Below are 21,606 nucleotides of genomic sequence, written 5' to 3' on the forward strand. Positions count from 1 at the left end.
GCTCCCTGTCTGCTTTCCGGTGCCCGGTGGAGAGGGCTGCCCTGTGCCCTGGTCCCCGGTGGAGAGGGCTGCCCTGTGCCCTGGTCCCCGGTGGAGAGGGCTGCCCTCCCCTCCTCCCCTCCTTGGCCCTTCCTTGGCCCTTGGCCGCTCTGGTGAACAGAGGGTTGAAGAAATACAAAGAGCTCCCGGGGGGATCCCTGTCTGCTTTCTGGTTCCTCGTGGAGAGGGCTGCCCTCCCCTCCTCCCCTCCTTGGCCCTTCCTTGGCCCTTGGCCGCTCTGGTGAACAGAGGGTTGAAGAAATACAAAGAGCTCCCGGGGGGATCCCTGTCTGCTTTCTGGTTCCTCGTGGAGAGGGCTGCCCTCCCCTCCCAGGCCAAGGGGTGCTCTGGTGAGCAATGGGTTGAAGAAATAGAAAGAGCCCCTGGGGAAGGGGGGGGGGATCCCTGGGTGGCCCAGCGGTTAGGCGCCTGCCTTCAGCCCAGAGCGCAATCCTGGAGCCCCGGGATCGAGTCCCACATCGGGCTCCCTGCGTGGATCCTGCTTCTCCCTCTGCCTGTGTCTCTGCCTCTCTCCCACTCTCTGTGTCTCTCATGAATAAATAAATAAAATCTTTAAAAGAAAAAAAAAAAAAAAAGAGCTCCTGGGATTGGCTTGGCTCCTAACTTGGCCTCTAGCAAGTCATTACCTCTCTTGCCTCTCTTGAGTCTCTGTTCATTCATTCAATGACTAAACCCCAAGCTAGTGAGCCTCTTCTGAGAGGGACTGTGTGCTTCTACCCACCGGGCGCATACCAGGTCCCTGCACTTATAAAGCTTACATTCTGGAAAGGTGGAAGCCGGTAAAAGAAAACAAATAGTGTAACTGCCAATTTGGGTCGATGCTTTGAGGAGACAAAACAGCGGCCGTGCTAGAAGTGGGAAACTTCTTTGCAGTGGCTGGTCCTGGAGGGCCTCATTGTGGAGGTGACATTTTGGGGTGAAACCTAAGTGAGAAGCTGGGGCAAGAAGGTGAATGTCAGGAATAGCGTCTCCAGGTAGCAGAACAAGTTCAGAGGTGAAATGTGGCTTGAGGGCACTGAGTGGGGATTATGGGGTGGGGTGGGGGGACAGCAGAGGAAGGGAAAGCCACAGCTAAGCAGGGACTAGATGGTGTTAAATCAGTGGCAGAGGACAGTGAGGAGGTTCCCCTGCGCTTTGAACCTAACTCTTGGCGCTCCCTCCCGCATGGACACCACCATTATAGAAACCCTTCATTCCTGCTGCCCCCTGGTACCTGGTGCGTCCCCACTCTTACCAGGCTTGTCTTGGGCAGAGGGAAGGGGCTGTGAGCTAGGCCAAGTCAAGGATCCCTCCCTAGTGTGTAAGAGTCACCAGAAGGCCTGCAAGGGAATGCCAGCTCTGCATTGCCTGAAGGAGTTATCCAAGAAAGAAGGGGCAGGGGAGGAGAGGAGAGAGGGAAGTGTGAGTGTGGGAATGGGGAGGAAGAGGGAGGATGTGCAGCAAAGAATGCCAGAGGGGAGTACCTCGGAAACCTCAACCAATAAGGGTAGTTTGTGAGAAAGGCGTTAAAGTGTAAAGAGGCAGAAATCAGTAAACAGGGTTGTGCGGGCACAAAAGTAAACCGTTGAATGCAACAGAAAGTTTGCTCAGAAAATGACTCTAATATGAGGCCTTAATATAAAATAAGAGCCCCAACCTGACTAAGAAAGATGATCCATGGGTCACAGTGGGCTGCAGGATGGACTTCGTGAAGATCGTATGAACTGGCTTATGGAGATGCGGCTGCACACACAGCACAGTAGGACCTCCCACAAATGTTTATGAAGAGAGGGATGCTCAGCCATGAGTTAGTTGGAGGCTGAGAAGAAACCAGTCGGTGCAAACTCTGGAAAGGAGAAAAAAATGCAGAGGAAAGGAGTAGCCTAGTGAGAGAAGCTCTGAATGGAAGCTGCACACCCCTGTGCGCTTCTGGACATCTGTTCACTCTCCACCCCCAGCACAGCAGCGCGTGCATGAGCTTTCCATCCCAGTCTGATCCCAGCGGCCTAGGGCACGGTTACATCCTTCACGGTTGAGCCCCTTTCCTAAAGTTGTCCTCAACCCCTTTCTGCTTTATTTGTTACCTTGATCACTGCCTAAAATGATCCTATCTGCATGTTGTTTACTTGTTTATTACTGTCTCACCTAGCAGGAGCAGGGACTCTGGTTCTAACCCTGAAGCCTAGAAGGATCCTGCTGTCGTCTAGTAGTCTCTCCATACCTACTCATGAATGAACGATGAATGAGTGAATGCAGAGCAGAAAGCCCCAGAACAATGCCTGGCTCACAATGAAGCTTTTGCTGTATGTTTGTGTTATGAGATTTTTGAAGCTTTTGCTGTATGTTTGTGTTATGAGATTTTTGGTTTTTGTCTTTTACCATTGTGAGAGTCTTTATTCTTGGAAAGTCTCCGTGCTCATTGCAACTCAAGTAACATGGTGACAAAAAACATTTTGACAGAATTTGAGATAAAAAGACTCACCAGATAAGCATCAAAGGAGACTAGTCAAGAGCCCCGTAGAAAGAAGACATCATTACTGTGCAATTAATCAAAAGTTCAGCTTTTCAGAATCACAGTTTGGATCCTCTGACATGTAAGGAGACTTCTATTGTGATGAGAGCTGCAGATTGTCAAATATTAACGTTTGAAGATCTAGCGCAGGGGCTACGTTCGCGCCTCCTGTAAATCGTGAGGCAAAGTCAATATTGAATTCATAACACTGATCCAGTTAAATCCAGTGATAGGGAAACTGCCATGTAGTTTGGAAATTGATTTGCTTAATGGTTTTATAATCCAAGGCAGAGTGTGGTTCAGATAGGAGCTTTGGTAACGTCATGAAAAATTGGCTGCCCTCTCGGTGCCGTTTGGGGGACTACATAATCTCAACACTCCATAGCACAGATTCCAGCTAGCGGAAATCAAGTGTCCTGTATTTATTTCACTGAGAGGAATCTTCTTGGAGGCTGACAGTCCCTGAGGACCTCAGGTTCCAACCGGGCATTGGTACCATGACAGAGTTCAGTGACACGTACCCGTAAGAGCCAGATTGGGGACCACGGTGCAAACACCAGGGCATTCCACTGCTCGTTTCCATCCCAGCCCTGCACAATTTCAGTGTGTGACCTTGAAATCCAGATCCATTCCTAGTCTTCAGATTTGCCACCTGACACCCCTGCCCTACGCCTCTGACACGTTTCCCCTTTTACTGGTCTTTATCTTACCCATACATTAGGGCCTGTGAACTCCCTTTCTCCTGCAGGTGGGGAGCCTTCCTGGGAATGAGTAAGGAGAGAGAGGCCAAAAGACCTCCTCCGAGCCTCAGTTCCTTCCTCTGCACATCCTGCTTCCCAGGGGTGTAAGCCTCCTGGGACGAGATGAACAGAAGTGTACTTGCGGGGAGATGATGCTCCAGTGACTATTTCTGTAATCAAACGGCCAGGAGAGAATCTCAGGTTCATGGGTACAAGTTAACCGGGGCCCTGCCCACCCTCTCACCTCGTTCCCCAAAACACATTAAACAACTGTCTTGGACCATATTTAAATTTGCTTTTATTATTTATTGCACAAGAATTGCCTATAGTCATAGAGAAATTATGAAAGACCCAACAGCAAAAAAGGGTAGCAATTATAATTTGTCACCTGGTTACCCAGAAGTACCCTCTGTGGAGAGTCTGGTGGCGATAGTCTGGTCTGCTCCTGCAGTATATGCTTGACCTGCAAACAGAGAAGACCAACGCCGCTGAGAGCCTCCAGTATGGTACCTTCCCCAGTGGTTCAGCCAGCCACCTGGTGGCAGGTTGATGACATTGGACCTTGCAGTCCTGGCAGGAGGGGGGGATGTGTCTGTGGTAAAACAGACACATCTCCTGCCCGTCATGCTTCTGTCAACATCACCATCCGTGGACTTAAGAATACCTCACTACCATAGGATTCCATAAAACTGCTTCTGATCAAAATAGCATATCCCCCAAATGCTTGCTGTGCACCTGGTTATAAAATCTGCCTCTGGGAGGAGCCAGTGGGACAAGTCTTTGCACCTAAGGAGACAGATAACCCTTTGCCTCTTTGTAGGAAACCAGGCAAACCCCAATTTGGGGGTCTTGTGACAATTCCAGCCAAAAGCACACATATTTGGAAAGGAAGGATCCCCTCTATGTGTTCTTTATTCTTGAAAACTACAGTGAATTCTCAGGGATGCTGCCCCCTTTCCTCCCTCCATGCTTTTGCTTTGTTTTCCTTTTCCTGGACTTCATATCACTCTGCCTTAGGACACACAGACTCTTGGTCCCTTGCAGGTGAGAAACCTTCCCAGGAATGAACAAGGAGAGACAGGAAAAAGAGGCCCTTGCACATATCACTCGAAGGATGAGGGCAGCTTATCCTGATTCATTTCCACCCTGATTCATTTTTATTTATTTATTTATTTTAGAGAAAGAGAGAGAACACAAGTGGTGGTGGGGAGGGGCAGAGGAGAATGGAGAAGCAGACCCCCCACACACACTGCTGAGCAGAGAGCCCCATGGGAGACTAGATCCCAGGACCCTGACCTGAGCCAAAGGCAGACACCTACCTGACTGAGCCGCCCAGGTGCCCCTGATTCATGATTCAAATTTCCACCCTGGCTCTGTGACTTGAGCTTGGTGACCTTGGGCAAGTTGCTAGACTCCTACCTAGAGCATTCCCTTATGGATGAGACGGGGTAATGTTTCTCAACCTCCCTACCTCAGACTCGGTCTGAGCACCATTTGGGATCCATTTTGAGGGTGAGCTTTGCAGCCTGTGCTACACTGTGCACATTTCCTACATTACTCGAAGGAGTCGGGACCCGTGACTGTGGAAGGCAGCTCAAGTCAGGCGTGATGGGGACTGAGTGAGCTCAGAGCGGAACAGCGCTCACCTTCACTCCAGATGCCAACAGTTAAAGGACTTCCCTTACACTGTTCTCGGTTGGAAAAAGTGTTTCTTTTCCCTGCCTCGCCTTTGCAATTAAGTCAACCTTTCCATTTATTTTGGATGTTTCTTGAATATCATTTTTTTTGCCTTTTTCTTTTAAATAATTATGCAGGTTATCCCCAGCTTTTCAAAAGTTTATGTTATGCCACTTTGCTTTTACAAAAGACCTACATGAGTACCTGCTTAAAAGAAATCTGAAGAGAAGAGAATTTTGCTTTTACAAAAAGAAAAAGAAAGACAGAAAGTGACATTAGCATTCAACATTTGCTTAGCCCTGAGCCAAGCTAGATGCAGCACGCACTCCGAGAGCGGGAAGAGAGGCGACCCCCAGCGCCTTCCCCGGGAACTACACTCAGCATCCCAGTCTCAAACCGCCAGAGCTTTGAACTGTGTCTGTGAACATCTGTGCTTGATCTCCATTTATTTTGTGCATCCGTTAGCAAAATGCATCCTAAGGTATCAGAAAAGCCCAAGAGAGGTTTTTCTCAGGGTCTAGGAACACTAAAAAAAATTTCTATATACATTAATTGCTTTTTTGCTCTACGCCATTTCGATTTAGCAAGGTTTGGTAGGAATGATCTACTTTTAGAGAGCGGGGGACACCTGTATTACAGGGTAAAATATTCAGTTCGTGCATTAGTGAATTCATTCATTCATCTTTCCGGCGAGCATTTATACTGACTGCCTGTTTCATGAATTGCTCTGTCTGTGGGAAACGGCGGGGGGTGGGGTAGAGATTGAGTAATTAATTCCATATAGTAGTTGAAAAGATGGGATAAACAATGCAAATCAATTTGCTCATCTCTGTAGCATCATTGCATTTCAAGGACCTGACTCATGGTAGATGTTCATTCATCATCATTACTTGCATTTACTGAGTGTTTACTATGTGCCTGGCGCTGAGCTAAGTGCTTTATTTGGATGATCTCATTTAATCCTAGCAACAAAGTTATGAACTAGGCATTATGGTTATTGTTTTCTATATTAACCATGATGAAATGACACTTAGAGAGCTTAAGGATCCTGTTCAAGGTCACATGGCTGAGGAATAACGGCCCCAGGATTCAAGCCCAGGTTACTTGGAGTCTGCTTTTAGCCACTGAGATGTTATTTTCTGAGAATGCTGTGCCAGGTGGAAGGCTCAGCGAGGGCTGGGAGTCGAAACAAAGCATGGGGTTTCCAGGGCAAGATGTCTGGAGGCAAGCATCAATGGAGGAGGGCTATGTGGGCCAGGCTCGCCTACACGCCAGGCTTATGAACTTGGGGACCAAGAGGTGCTTTCCAGTGATGTGTCCCAGGTGGTTTCAGGAAGGGCTTTCTGATGACTCTGTAGAGCAGGAGAAACAAATTCAGTGAGAACAGCCGCAAGATGTTGAGGTCCAGGGGGGAAAGTGGTGGCAGATCCTGGAGACGAGGGAGAAGGACTGCCAGAGGTATTTCAGAAAGAGAGTCCCCAAGAATTGGTACCTGAAAAAGAGGCAGGGCTGGGTCACAGGTCACTTGGCATTTTAGAGGTGGAAACAAATTCACCCAAGTCCCAGCTTCCCTGTGTTCTGACTGTGGGTTCCCCAAGCTGAGCATCCATCCTGTGGCTCGAGTAATTGGCTCCCTGGGCAGGCTGTTCCTTTCTCTCTACCAAATTAAGCTCCTTCTCTCCGGGTCCTGATTGTTAAAACACCCTGTTTGCCCATGCCATTTACATATTCCAATTACCCACTGCCATTTCCCTGCTAATGAGCCCATGTACCTGCTTTCAAGAGCGTCTGGCCCGGAGCCTGCTTGCGCAGGAGGGCTGGATGCTGTGGGCAAAGACACCATGCACAGTGTCTTCAGACAAGGAGTGCCAGGGCTATTTTCTCACCTCCTCCCAGTCCTGATGGACTAGACCTTTGTGCATCATTACCCGCCCCCACAGACTCCGCGATGCTCCGTTTACCTTAGTGACAAGAAGAAAAGCTCCATGCCAACTGGAGAAGTGCTCAGTGTTCTTACTGCAATCATCAAAGGCCCATTGTACCGTTAGCCAATCACACGCACAGAGCCTATTAGTCCAAGGTCTTCCTAATTTCCATCACTGAATTCTTTGCAGAGGGGAAGCTGATGCCTGGGTGCTAAGTAACTGGGCAGAGGATTATGGGTAGCTGCACAATGATGCTGAATTGGGAAAGCCTATTTTGAGATAGCCTGCTTTGGGCAAGAATCCTGTCTCTGAAAACTGTTCAGTGTTTGACCCAGGGCAGTTTAAATAAGCAATCCCAGGCTCACCCATAAAGTAGGAATAATAATTACCTTGAAGGGATATTTCAGGAGTAAAGGAGTTAACATCGGGAGACCTTTGGCACTTAGAGACACTTAGTACATGATAGCCGATATGCTGTTAATGCTAACATGTTAATAATAATAATAATTAATATGATAGCCAACTTAGAAGAGAAGTTTGGGGCGTCAAGTCCAGTCTTGTTCCACCTGCCATTTTATATCCCAGCCCAACCCACATAATACGGTAAGACATGGAACGAAAATAATGCTATCCTGACATGGTGATACCTTCTGATATCTGCTATTCCATATTTTATAAAATACTGATTTCAACCTGTATTAGTTTGCTAGCTAGCACTGCCGTAACAAAACCTCACAGGCGGGGTGGCTTTAACAGCAGAAACTCATTTTCTCATGATTCTAGAGGTTGGAAAGTCCAAGACCAAGTTGTCGGCAGGGCTGGTTTCTTCTGAGGCCACTCTCCTTGGCTCCTCACTGTGCCTTCACATGTTTGTTTGTTTGTTTGTTTGTTTTTCTGTGGGTGCACACCCTGGCATCTATGTGTCCAAATCTCCTCTTCAGGGACACCAGTATAATTAGATTAGGGCTGCCCTAATGGCTGCCTTTTAACTTAACCACCTGTTTAAAGGCCCTGTCTCCAAATATAGTCACATCTTGCGGGACTGGAGGTTAGAGAGTCAACATGTGAATTTTGGGTGGGGACACAATTTGGTCCATAACATGAACCCACTGCAAAGATTTCCCATTCCATTAAGGGATCATGAACCTAACCTGTGAAATGTTTTTCAATCTAGAGCTACGTTCTTTGGTCTCTACTTGAATATCTCTGGCCAATTGTCTTCCAAGGGATCCCATCGTTGTGCCACCACTATACCAACCACTTGCCGACTTCATGCTCTGTGGCAGTCCCCATGCTGAGCACCGTTCCTTCTCTGCCTCATTCAGTTGTCGCAACCACCCAACAAAGTAAGCTGTACACAAATGTACCTTAAAGAACATATGTGGATTGGGGTGCTTGGATGTTGCAGTTGATTAAGCATCCGACTGTTGGTTTCAGCTCAGGTGGTGATCTCAGGGTCATGAGATCAAACCCTGCATTAGTCCCTGGGCTCAGCACAGGGTCTGCTTGAGATTCTCCTTCTCCCTCTGCCCCTCTCTCTCATATAAATAAATAGTCTTTTTAATTTTTTTAGATTTTATTTATTTATTTATGAGAGACACAGAGAGGGAGGCAGAGACATAGGCAGAGGGAGAAGCAGGTGGGGAGCCCAGTGTGGGACCCCAAGATCACACCTTGAGCCAAAGGCAGACGCTCAACCACTGAGCCATCCAGGTGTCCCTAAATAAATAAATCTCTTAAAAAAATGCATGTGGATTGCCCAGATGTGGATGTACGGATGTGTGTGGAGTGTATGTAAATCAAAGAACAGTAACTGAGCAAAGACTCAAACCTAGATTTTTCTCTCAAGCCCAGAGGGTAGTGTCCCCATTATTGGAAAGTGCTTCTACATGACAAGATGAAATTTTCCTCAGGGAATATGAAAATATCGAAAGATGCTACCACTCTGGTGTTTCGTAAGAGGGCAGTGACAGCCCAGGGTTACGTGTTGCAGGATCTAGGTTTGATCCCTGCATTAACACACTGTGGCCAAGTGACCTTGGGGAAGTCGTGTCAGTTCTCTTAGACTCAGTTTCTCCTTTAGGAAAATGGAGATGTTACTAACATTTTCCTCACGTGGTTGTGGTGAGGTTCAAAGCTAACTCTAAAGACCCAAAGGACTTAATGTCACATTACAGGTAGATTTGAGGGCTGCATTATTTTTTTAAAAAGATTTTATTTATTTATTTTAGAAGGGGAGAGAGGAGTAGAGGGAGAGGGAAAGAGAATCCCAAGCAGACTTCACTCTGAGCATGGAGCCTGACGTGGGGCCCCATCTCAAGACCCTAAGATCATGACCTGAGCCGAAGTCAAGAGTCAGATACTCAACCAACTGAGGGGGCACACACAATCATTCCCGTTTGTCCCATTGTTAGTTAATCTCTTTGGACCTGATTTCCCATTTTGACTATCTCTGTATTATGTATTAAATCTCATAGTCATAATAATAACTTCCTCAGAAGGTTACAGAAAGATGAGCTCATTTAACGCATGTACGACATTACGTTATGCAGAATTTCATTGTTTTGACTTGTCTGTTGATGCTACAAATTGATGAAGAGAAAACACAAATACATCAGCCTTCTTCCTCAAAGGAAGAGGAGCCTAGTGTGTTGACTTAAGGCTCCCATTTAAATGGGTGTTAATTTGTAAGTTTTCTCGAACCACCTCACACAGGCTTCGTAGGTGAAAGTTGCAGCCAGGGTTTGCGAACCCTTGTGTTCATGGCGACCAAGCAGGTGACCCAAAGGCAGGAGCTTCTGGAAAGTGTCGTGCATGGCACCTGCCACCAGAGGGGGCAATTCATAAACGGTAGCAGGTAGGACTGCAACCTTGGAGAGGAGGAAGAGGAGGCAAGATGGAATTAAGAGGAAGAGGAGACCTTGGGCCCCAACTTCTCAGGAAACAGTGCCCTCCCAATCTGTTCCCAATCTCCTAGGCTTCATCAAGTCCACGCTTGGACACAGCCCTGCTCCAGGAGGAGGTTCCAGGTTCCATGAATCTGTAATAACCCCCCTGGTGTCAGACTCTCTCTTTGGGTGATACCCCAAATGGTTGTCCTTCTTCATCTTTGGTTGTTGACCATAAAGTGTTTTTCTTCTGTTAATTATTTGTGTCAAGCATAAGAATAAACAACATATTAAAATAATTCATTAAGGATTATATGTCATTTGTTGGTTGCATGTGCCATATGAGAACTGTTACCTTCTTTTAACTTAAAATATTTCTCAAAATTCTTTGAGCAAAACTATCTCTCCTGGCCATGAGTATTCTATTGTAATACCCCCACCCCAGGCATGGTTCTACAAACCTAATGGGTTGCACATGCCCTATTTAAGAAACGTGTTCCTCAACTGACTTTCAGTGGTCAACACCCATTGGACAGCAGGTGAGCCTAAAATATCTCCATGAGAGCCCCATCACCACTGGAAGATTATCACGAAACCAAACATCAGAGCTCATTTCCAAAATTAATCTTCTGTTGGCCAACTCTATTTTCTTTCTCTTCTGGAAAAAGGGGGGGCAGGTGCTCACAACTAATCTCTACTTTTTTTTTTTTAGAGTTTGTTTGTTTTTTTATTTATTCATGAGAGATACAGAGAGAGAGAGAGAGAGAGAGAGAGAGAGGGGCAGAGACATAGGCAGAGGGAAAAGCAGGCTCCATGCAGGGAGCCTGATGTGGGATTTGATTCTGGGACTGCAGGATCATGCCCTGAGCCAAAAGCAGATGCCCAACCGCTGAGCCACCCAGGCATCCCTAATCTCTATATTTCAAACACTCTTACTCCTGTGTGTCTGTATAGTGCCTCTCTGTCTACACTTTTTTTTTTTTTTTTTTTTTGCAGATCTTAGCACAACTTGATATGGACTGAAAATTGGGAGAATGATCACTGCTCAGCAAATATTCATCCCCCACATCCATGGGAACAGTACACTTCCCGCTAATGTTGGGCTTGTTCCTATAACTTGCTTTGGCTAATGGAATATGGGCAGAAGTGAAAATATACCATTTCCCAAGCGAGGCCTTAAGAGATATCACATGTTTGTGCTTGCTTCTCCCCCATTCTGAGAAGAACATGCTCCAGGAAGCTGCTGCCCCCCTCCAGCCTGGGCCCCAGAATGAGGCAGGTGGAGCAGAGCCATTCCACAGTCTTCTGGCCTGTGATGGATGAATAAACGCTTATGATTGAAAGCTATTGACATTTCTGTGGTTTTCTATATCAGGAAAATTAGAAATCAGCAAAAGAGATTATTTGGAGTCCTTTTAGTAGAGTGCTGAAAGCCCTCTGGGGATTTTCTGACCTATAGACATCCGCACCTTTGGCTGATGTCCTATGGAAGATGCTATTTTACCACTCTGCAGGGACAAAAGTTGACTTGTAGGAAACAAATAGCAATGCAGATGAATTTTGTGCTGTAGATATGATGGATTTGTAGCCATGGAAAAGATAACCCCAGACCTTACATTTTATGGACTTTTTAATGCTAATCTGTTTGCATTTTAGAAAATTCATTTCACCATTCCTGATTGTCCGTACATGCCTCTGTTCTTCAAGATCTCCTTTGAACTAATCTCAATATCTTACTGATTTTTTCATTATTTAATGAATTGTACGAAAATCTGTGGCAAGGATTCATTTTATACATTTTGTATGTGTATGAGAGTTCTGTTTGTAACTTTACAATGAACCTCAGCTGTTGTTACGGAGCATTAGCTGACTGATACACTGGGGTTCTAGTACAGCTTTGGTCATCAGTTCACAGAGCAACTTGAAGAAGCTGCACAGCCTGCCTGAGCTTCAGTGTCTTTATCTGTAAAGTAAGGGTTTGGGACAGTTTGTTTCTCTATTCAATCCTAAATTGGTTCTCCTAAGGTCTCGAAGGGAGCCGGAAGGGAGGGAGGGTGTCATAAATCCATTTTACAGATGGAGATGCTGAGAGTCACAGAAGTTTAACTATTTCCTCAAGATTACAGGATACCTCTGCCTTCCATGTTAGTTCACCATCTGCCGGACCACACCAAAGGGACCACCAGCTGTATGGATAAAAGCTTTCATGAGCTAATATTTAAATCCCGACTTAGAGAAAAGAGCAGTGTGTGGAGGCTCACAGACCAGACTTGAATCTTGGGTCCACTAATTAGTAGCTGCTTAACTTTGGGAGAATTGCTAAGTAGCACTGAGTCTCGGTTTCCTGACACATGAAAATGGGGATAAAAATGTGTGCTTTACAATGTGGCTATAAAATGACAGAAGAGGGCAGCCCTGATGACCCAGCGGTTTGGCACAGCCTTCAGCCCAGGATCCTGGAGACCCTGGATCAAGTCCCGCGTCGGGCTCCCTGCATGAAGCCTGCTTCTCCCTCTGCCTGTGTCTCTGCCTCTCTCTCTCTCTCTCTCTCTCTCTCTCTGTCTGTCATGAATAAATAAATAAAATCTTTTTAAAAAATAAAATAAAACAACAGAAGAAATGTCTAATGCCCACCCTACTGCCTGGCACATAGAAGCAGCTCTCCACATCCACCCTGCCTCCCATCCCTTTCAGCAGAGCCCAAAGAACACCTGCCCTAGAGTCAAACCAGCACAAAGTCCAACTCCGGCCCTGCCACTTCCTTGCTGTGACCTTGGGCAGGTTGTTCAACCACCCTGTGTCTTTGTTCTGCCCTATGGAAAGTGGAGACGCCAGCACTACTCCTTAGTGCTGTTCTGAAGTTTACAGAACTGAGCACAGAGGGCTACAATACAGGTGCTAGAACCATGGTTATTGTCATTGATAGATGATAAAAACACACAGACAGAGCCAAGGTCAAGGACAGCACCAACAAAGACCTTCATAGGGGATTTTGAACAGAACCTGCCTAAAAAGCAAGACTGACATCAACAGGGATTCAGACTGAGGACCATAGAGTTGGGGAGTCCTGTTATCAGCTGAAAGGAGCAGAAATACAGGGTGAAAGAGCTCCTGCTTAATCAAGAAATTATGGAAACCTTAATTCCAAAAAATGTTAATGGAAAGTATTATGTATTTATATGCAATACTGAAAGATTTATGCCAGTCTTAATGGATGGAGATGTCCTTCAAATTTTCCATCTGCCTTGGAATAGGTCTAATGTGATAACAAACAGGAAATCGGCTGGGCTAAAGGACACGCAGTTCTGTTTTGAACCATAAAATATATGAGGCTGCTGACATTGCATATTAATTAGCTGATTCTTTCCTTTCCAAATTAAGAGCTCAGTTTTGTATTACTTGCACGGACATAAAACTTGGCCCTGTGGTTTTGGATACAAGGAGATCTCATTCACTAAATATTTTTGGAGCATCTAAGAGTTTCTAGGATCTTCCAGGCTTGGCAAGGAATAAAGTAAGACATAACCTAAATCATGGGACATCTCTATCTAGGAAGATGATGGAGAAGGATTAGACAAGAGAAAAAGTAATTGCAGTCACTTGTGCCAGAAATATCTAGGCTTTTCCAAGGCGTCCAGTGTGATTTTTATCTTGCAATCCCTGGGAATCCTGTGAGCCTCACATTTCCATCTTTGCTTTGGCCAGTAGAAGGTGAGAGCTGATTCCTCTGTGTATATGTTTAAAGACCCACGCATTCATTTCATAAACAGTTTATTGAGCAACTACTATAAGCCATTTCTCTGCTAGGCACCAGAAAAAGTTATAAGCAAAAGGGGCAAAAATTCTTCACTCAGAAAGCTTACCTACAGGTAAGGGAGACCAATGGGAAACAAGATAAACAGGTAAATATGAGCATAGGCTCTCACTTCATGTTCTAGTTAGCTATTGCTATGTAGCCAATCATCCCAAACCCACTGGTTCAAAGCAATGGCCCTTTTATCACTCTCGAGGATTCTGTGGGTCAGGAACTCTGGCAGGGCACAGTGGGGATGGCCTGTTTCTGCTCCATGATGCTCAGGCCTCAGAAGAGGAGACTCAGATGAGTGGGCCGGACCACCTGGGGCGAGAGGATCCACTTCTGAGACAGCTTCTTCACTGGGTGTGGGTGGAAGCTAGGGGATGGGGGCTGCTGGCCAGAGCCCTTGCACGTGGCCACCCTCTCTGATATGGTCATCTCAGGAAGCTTGGACTTCTCACAGGGCAGCGAGCATTCCAGCAGATGAGACAGAAGCCGCATGGCCTTTTGTGACCTACCTCAGAAGCCACATGGTATCACTCACAACGTACTCCACTGGCTGGAGGAGTCAGAAGCCCCTCAGATTTGGACAGTGACTCAGTGAGAGAGCATGAAAGAACCTGTGACTGTTTTTCACACCACCCATTACCTTCAGGCCAATATACCATCATGGTGAAGGTTTCCAATGTAGGGTCTATCAGACCAGGAGCCAAACCCTGGCTCAGCTAAGTCTATTCATTTCCTTAGCACACATTATTGGATGCTCACGGTGCGTTGGTCCCTGTCATAGGCGGTGGGGGCTCCATATTGAACAAGGAAGGTGAAGTCCCTCTGCTCCCAGAGCTTGCGGTCTTATAGCAGAGTCGGGTGACTAGACATACCGTCATAACACCATTGAGAAGAGCTGGGGCAGAGCAGGTGCATTGCCAAGAGCCATACAGAAGAGGGATCGGCTGGGTGAACATTGGCAAACACATTAAAGCCTCCACCATTAATTTGTTTGTACAATGAGCCGCGGAGACCCCACCTTCTGGGGCTGGACAAGGATTAGATGCGATGAATAACCCAAAGGAACTCCCAGTCATCCTTTCACATCATTGCATTTTAGGTCTATGTAGATCACAGCATCACTCTCTGGCCTCTCCCTGTTTTGTTTGTTTCCCTGCTTACCATCTGGACTTCAGAGTCTAGAATGTACAAGTAGCAGTTTAGCACTCTGGCTATGTAGGAAATGTGTACTCCCTGCCTCAAAAGCCCTTCACCTCCCTGCCTAGAAAGCCCTTCCCCCCACCTTTTATAAGAATTGCTGAAATGTTGCTTGATCACTCTGCTTACACTCACTTGTTTTCTATCTGCCCCACCCACTCCCTTATTCTGCTCTACCTTTCTTTTCCCCATAGCGCTGACCACCCCTAACATACTCTGTAAGGGCTGCCCTGAATCCCTCACTAGAATGTGACCTCCACAAGAGTGGGCCTCTTTGTTTCTCCCTGGCACATGCTTATCACTCTATTTTTTTGTGTGTAAGGGAATTAATGGCTGCATTGGGATTGGGACAGGGGGCAGAAGGATGGGCAGGGGTCTTTGTGAGCCAGGGTAAAGAGTTGTATTTTTTTGTTAAACCCTCTGTGATGAACAAGTATAGAATTTTATGATATGAACTGATTATTAACATTTGTCTATTGTTCTGGCTGCCAGATAGAGAATGGAATGTCCAAGACTGGGATTAGATGGAAGGCAGGAGTGAGGTGCAACCTCAAATGTTGGGAATGATGCTGGTGGCTTGGATACTGGTCATACTGGAGGTGATGCGGTATGGACGGATTTAGGGTTATACATGTGGCAGGCAGAGCTACAGGACATGCAATGGGCTAATTAAGGGTGAATAGAAGAAGGACATTGAAGACAACTAGGAGGTTTTTGATTTAAGTAATTGGATATAAGGCAGTGTCACTTACTGATGAGTAAGACTAGAAACAGAAAGAGTGTGTGTGTGTGTGTGTGTGTGTGTGGCATTGGGAATGGCAGAAAATCAAGATTATATGTTGGCTTCGTAAATTATGAAGGTATAACAGGCATCACCTAGATTATTCTCCATCTAGAATCTATCCTAATTATCCTAAGGAAATAATAAGAGATGCCCACCAAGATTGAAGAACGTTCTTTACCTAAAGCAGTATTTGTAAGTCAAAGGCTGGAGGCTATCATGACGTCCAGCATTATGAGGTTGGAGGACTAGGCGTCCTTCAAAGGGTTGCTTTTGAAGCCTTCAATGGGAGCAGAAAATTCTCATTTAAATAAATGAATGAATGGGTGAGCGTTTACTGCTGTGTTCATTCCCGATGTGATCAGCATTAGCAGGGAAATAGCCAAGAGATCCTCATGGTAAATCCTACAAATCGTGGAAATTCAGAATCGGAAGAAACCTTTGTGGGGCATCATTTCAGAAAACGTGCTCTAGAAAGATCAGTGAAGACTGTGGGGGGGGGACAGAAAGATCCTTGTTGAGGCTGTGGAAGTTGATCCTATCAGTGGGAAAAGTCTTGACCTGAGAAGAAGCCATGCAGGTCCTGGCTTCTGCTTCTATTGTTGCTACTCAGGGTTGGGTGACCTTGGGGACATCATTGAACTTCTCTGAGCTTAGTCTCTCTCTTCACAGCTAAATAAGACTGGTGGCAATCCTTGGATTCCTTATGTCTCAGAGTTTCAATGCTTTAGGTGCCACAGACTTCCTATAGCATGGAGAGCTGGGCTGTAAGGAGACATGGGGCTCAACCTTTCCAGCCCACTCATGATTCAGCCAAGGTGCAGAAGGTAGGTTGACCTGGTCAAGGGCACACGACTCTTCCCTAAACATCAGCTTATAAACTTCAGCAGAAGAAGCAGATGCATACAGAGGGCATAGAAATGTGGTCACAAGAAGAAAAACTAATGGCAGGGACAAAAAAAATCAATTAGTCTCAGTGTTAAAATAGTCAACTGCAACTGTCATTTCAAACGAGATTATTTCTAGATTTATTTACGAGGTCCATTAGACTCCTGAAAGTTATGTTTGCACCAAACATGCAGGGTTTACTAAGAAAACTAGACTTCTGTGAAATTCGTGCTTCCTGCCTCCTGCTTGTCCCCGACTGCGGGTCCACCCTCCACATTGGGTCCCCAAAGCAATCGTCCAGAACTACAAATGGAATTGTGTCCACACACCCCTCCGCCTTCAACCCCCATGCTCAAAACTGCTCAGCAGGCCCCCACTTCCTGTGGGGTAAACACTGGGGTCCCCAGACCTGGCCTCGCCTCCCTCTTCCAGCTCCTTCTCTCACCCATCTCTCCCAACTTCCTGCTCCCGCCCACCCAACCCTGTGCACGTGTCAGGTGGCAGCTCAACCTTCTGTCTTTGCTTGTGCTCTGGTCTTGTCCTTGAGCGCCTTTCCCCACCTGGCTCTCCAAGCAAACATCTACTCATCTTTCCAGACTCAGCAGAGCAGCGTCCTCTATGAAATCCTTCCTGACCTCTCTCACCCTGGTTCGGTTTTGCAGCCTTTTTCCTTTGTGACTGAGTGAAACTGTGCCCAAACAGGCCGCCATCCTCCCCAGCGGAGCAATTCACTGCATTTATCTCTTTACTTGTCTAGGCCCCAGACTAGACTAAAGGCTCCTCCAACACAGACGCTCTGTTATTTCATCTCCGTATCCCCGGTACCCATCAGGACATTTTCATTAACTCACGATACAAATTCGTTCCTTATAAGTTCCCTGGGCTTTCTTAGGCACTGAGGGGTAGAGCTGAGTGGCAGACACTGTGCTCCTTTCCAAGCTCTCCTTCCTTGGCGATAAGGCTTTAATTTTTCAAAAAAGATTTTATTTATTTATTCATGAGAGACACAGACAGAGAGAGAGAGAGAGAGAGGCAGAGACACAGGCAGAGAGAAAAGCAAGCTCCATGCCGGGAGCCTGATGTGGGACTCGATCCCGGGTCTCCAGGATCAGGCCCTGGGCTGACGGTGGCGCTAAACTGCTGAGCCACCCAGGCTGCCCTAAATTTTTTTTTTAAGATTTTATTTATTCATGAGAGACAGAGAGTGAGAGAGAGAGAGGCAGAGGCACCGGCAGAGGGAGAAGCAGGCTCCATGCAGGGAGCCCGATGTGGGACTCGATCCCAGGACTCCAGGATCACGCCCTGGGCCGAAGGCAGATGCTCAACCGCTGAGCCACCCAGGCGTCCCCTCGGTGATAGGGTTTTAATCTCTGCATGGACACCCAACTAAGGAGCACTTTTGTCGGCCTCCCTTGCTGTTATGTGGTCATGTGAACAAGTTCTAGCTAACGGGATGTGAACGGAAGCAATGTGCTCATCTTCTGGGTCATGGTCTGAAAGGGAAAGGGGGTCTTCCTTTTTCTTCCCTTTTTTGTTGGTTTGAATGGTGACATGATGGCAGGAGCCAGAGCAGCCGTGCAGGGTCATAAGATGGAAGCTGCACGCTGAGATGGCCGGACACGAATTAGTAGGTTGAGTTCCGTTCGCCGTTAGGCTCGCACACCATCCCTGAGCTGCCTCAACCTTACAAGAGAAAGAGAAATTACTATGTGGCTTGTTTACAGCAATGCACTTGAGGGCTTTCAGTCCATTTTGGCTGCTAATCACAAAATAACACGGACTGCGTAGCTGATGCATAGTAGAAATGTACTTCGCACTGTCAGGGAGGCTGGGAAGTCCAAGATCAAGGCATTGGCAGAGTTGGTGTCTGGTGGGGCCCACTTCTCAGTTCACAGACGGCCGTCTTCTCACTGTGTCTGCACTTGGAGGAAGGGGTGGGGAGCTCCCTGGGGTTTCCTTTAGGAGGGCCCTAATCCCATCATGAAAGCTCTGCCCTCATGACCTAGTCGCCTGCCAAAGGCCCCGCCTCCCAATGCCATCAGGTTAGGGATTAGGTTACATCATGTGAAGTTGGGGAGGACACCGACATTCGGTCTATCGCAGGGCTTCTTCGTTACAGCACCCTACCCTGTACCTTGCTCAGGTCTAAAGCAGACACGATCTCCTTACCGACTGAACTTGCTTAACACAAGACTCTGAGCACATGTGAGCAAGTAAGCTTAGCAAGTGAGCAAGTGAATGGCGGAGGGAAGAACAGTTTAAGGTCTAAGCAGAGAAAAAATAAAAAATAATAATAATCTGTCACAACAGGCAGGTAGCATTGTATGCCGCGAGCTTGTGCTTCAAGCAGCGGGCTACGCATTCCCACTTCACTGCTTCTCCTTCTTTGTGCAAAGCCACCATGATCCTCTCATTCTTCCTCCACGCACGGTCCTTCCTTGGTTCCCTCCTCTCCTTTCCCCAAACCAGAACTGTAATTCGGGTGCTCATTACCTCTTACCTAAACCCTGGCACCAGCTGCTGAGCCGGCCTCTCCACCTCCAGTCCTTCCCCAGAGCTGTTGCCATGGCAATTTTCCCCTGGCACAGTGATGATCAAAACCTTCCAGGGCTCCCCATGGCCTCCAGGTAAAAGGCCAGCATCCTTCAATTAGCTCCGTGCTTTGGTCTCACGCTCACCTACGCCGTTTCAGTGTCCCACGACACACTTGGCCACCTCCTTTCTGGATGCCTTTTTCCAAGCTGACCTCTTCCCCGGAATGCCTTCTTCATCCAGCCTCACTCCTCTCTCCGCCTGTTAGAATCCTACCCTTCTTTCACTATCCAGCAAATTCTTTTTCTTTATGAGGCTTTTTTTTTTTTTTTAATGTTTTAGGGTTAAAAGTTTTCTATCCTCTCCGTGGACGTTCCCGGCCTGTATATTCCCTAACATAGCAGTTGTCACCCTGGGATTAGGATTGGATGCAGCGTGCGAAGAGGGGAAAGATAAAAGAAGCATGGATTTAACAGCAACGATAATAATGTCTAACCATTAGCTGAGGGCTTGCTGCGGGCCGGCTTCTCCCCCTCCCCAGAGCATCTACATTAGAGCATCGGCGCTGGGGGTAGGTACCATCTTCTCCACTTTAGAGATGAAGAAGTCAAAGACACAGAGAAGTTAAGTCATCTGCCCTGGGTCACACTGTTGGGACTCTGAATCTTGGCCTGACCACTCACCAGAGGCATGAATGTAGGCAGGTCTCTCGGAGGCTCAGTGTCCTCACATTTCAACCCAACAGTTGTATGACGTGATGTATGGGAAGTGCCCAGATGTGCAGGAGGCTCTCAACTCACGTACTCCTCTTGTCTGCAGGGGTATGGCTCATACAGTCATATACCCATGGCTTCTCACATATGTCCCTGTACATGGCAGGTGCCTGCAAAATGTTTGCTTATGCCAAGCTTCTTTTTTGTGTTAGATGTCAGAGTCCCTGGTCTTGCTCTGTCCACTACCTCTCCAGACAAGGTATGGTAACGGAGAGGCTGAGGCAGGAAGTGCCAGCTGTCCACTGATACTCCCTTCTTTACTGTTACCTTAGTAACAACATCACCGTTCTAATCTAACACAGGCATTTGCATGCCTCCCTTGTCGCTAGACCAGACCTCATAACCCAGTTCAGGCCAGTGTTGTAAGAGCAGCAATGATGCAAAATGCCTCTCCTCCTCCTCCTCCTCCTCCTCCTCCTCCTCCTCCTCCTCCTCCCTGCTTCCTGCCCTGGAAGTTGAGGAGGAGGTGCTGAGTCCTCAGGCACCGCAGATGGGGGTGGGGCAGGGGGCGGGGTGGGGGGGGAGGCTGAGTGATAAGATCAAAGGGGTCTGGGCCCTGACAGCTGGCATGAAGATTGACAAAAGGAAAAAACTAACTTGTGAGTTGCTAAGCCCCTGTACTGGGATCTCTGTTAGAGCCACCAAAACTGTATCCCAACCTGCATTGTCGCGTGAGCCCCGGAGAGCATGGCTGCATCGCTGGCTCTGGGAGGTCCACCAACCCTCAGGGCCCCAGGTCCCTCATCTGCGAGCGTCTGTGCCATCAGGTTGTCCCGAGGATGGATGCGATCACGTGCGCAGGTCGTTTAGCACCATGCTGGGCACACCCCGAGAACACAACGCATTGTACTCATTATTGTTATTAGAGGTCAGCTAAAATTGCAGCTCTCCAGATACCTACCCCTGCTCTAGCTGGGGTGCTGCTCCTGCTCTGGAAATAGATGGTGCAATGATCTCATCCTCCGATGTTTATAGAATTGACTGCCCAAATGTGTTTCTCTCCCGTCCCTCCTCCTACTGATGTTGTCATCGCCCTCCCTCCCCTTGCCTCGTGCTGAGCTCATCCCAAGCCCAGCAGGAGAGCAGAGGAAAGTCGCACCACGTTACTGAAACATCGTTGTGAAGGGCTGGTGGGTCCACAGGGCATATACTCTGCTCAGCAGGGGCCTGTGCTGTGCTGCAAACAGGTTCTTAAGGAGCAGCCCCTGGAGCCTGGCACACGCCTGGCACTAAGCATCCACGTAATCCTCATTCTGCCCTCTGGGGCCCAGGCTCTGGATACAGTCACACAGATGTTAAAACTAAGGATGAGGGGTGTGAAATGATTAGCTCAAGGTCACACATCTGGACAGTGAAAGACTAGGGTGGCAAGGAATGCCCAAAGAGATCTCTAACTTTAATTAGAGCTGCTTGCCACCCAAGGAGGAGAGAGTGCGAGTGCACAAAATTGATTTATCGTGGCTGGTGGGGGTGGGGGGCGCATAATTCTCTTCTGAATAGTATTTCTGCCCTCTGTTACCAAAAGGCTCCACTGCCACTGGCATTTCCGATTTGTACCTCCTGGGTCATCCAGTTGCCACCCTACAAAAGTCTTTCTAAGCCACATGCTCTCCTGCTCCCCAGATTAGATTTTGCTCTCAGGTCGTATTTAGATTTAAGTAAAAGAGAATCCAGATTGTAGGAATGGATATTTTCTTAAATAAAGAAAAAGGGAGTTCTGTATGAATTGTACATCTGTGAGTAGGGCATCTGAGGGATGGTGCTGGGTCCTGTGGTTAGCAAGCCCTTGTCCTAGGGCCCAGGGAGGGTCACAGGCCCACAGCAGGTGAACACAGGAGAACACAGGGGC

General features: G+C 47.3%; 3 long non-coding RNA genes across 3 annotated transcripts; 1 reads left to right on the top strand and 2 right to left on the bottom strand.

The window, feature by feature from the left end:
* Positions 1-834: 834 nt before the first annotated feature.
* LOC144283335 (uncharacterized) lies at positions 835-20,000 on the bottom strand. The gene is made up of 6 exons (XR_013351859.1): positions 19,668-20,000; positions 3,680-3,754; positions 3,262-3,461; positions 2,522-2,660; positions 1,697-1,885; positions 835-995 (listed from the first exon to the last, which is right to left on the bottom strand). It is a non-coding gene; the product is annotated as an uncharacterized LOC144283335 (long non-coding RNA).
* Positions 5,888-7,342, bottom strand: LOC144283333 (uncharacterized). The gene is made up of 2 exons (XR_013351857.1): positions 6,741-7,342; positions 5,888-6,460 (listed from the first exon to the last, which is right to left on the bottom strand). It is a non-coding gene; the product is annotated as an uncharacterized LOC144283333 (long non-coding RNA).
* LOC144283334 (uncharacterized) lies at positions 7,052-11,121 on the top strand. The gene is made up of 3 exons (XR_013351858.1): positions 7,052-7,496; positions 8,068-8,239; positions 10,778-11,121. It is a non-coding gene; the product is annotated as an uncharacterized LOC144283334 (long non-coding RNA).
* Positions 20,001-21,606: the final 1,606 nt, after the last annotated feature.

Source organism: Canis aureus, chromosome 14 (genome assembly GCF_053574225.1).
Source record: "Canis aureus isolate CA01 chromosome 14, VMU_Caureus_v.1.0, whole genome shotgun sequence".
NCBI lineage: Eukaryota > Metazoa > Chordata > Mammalia > Carnivora > Canidae > Canis > Canis aureus.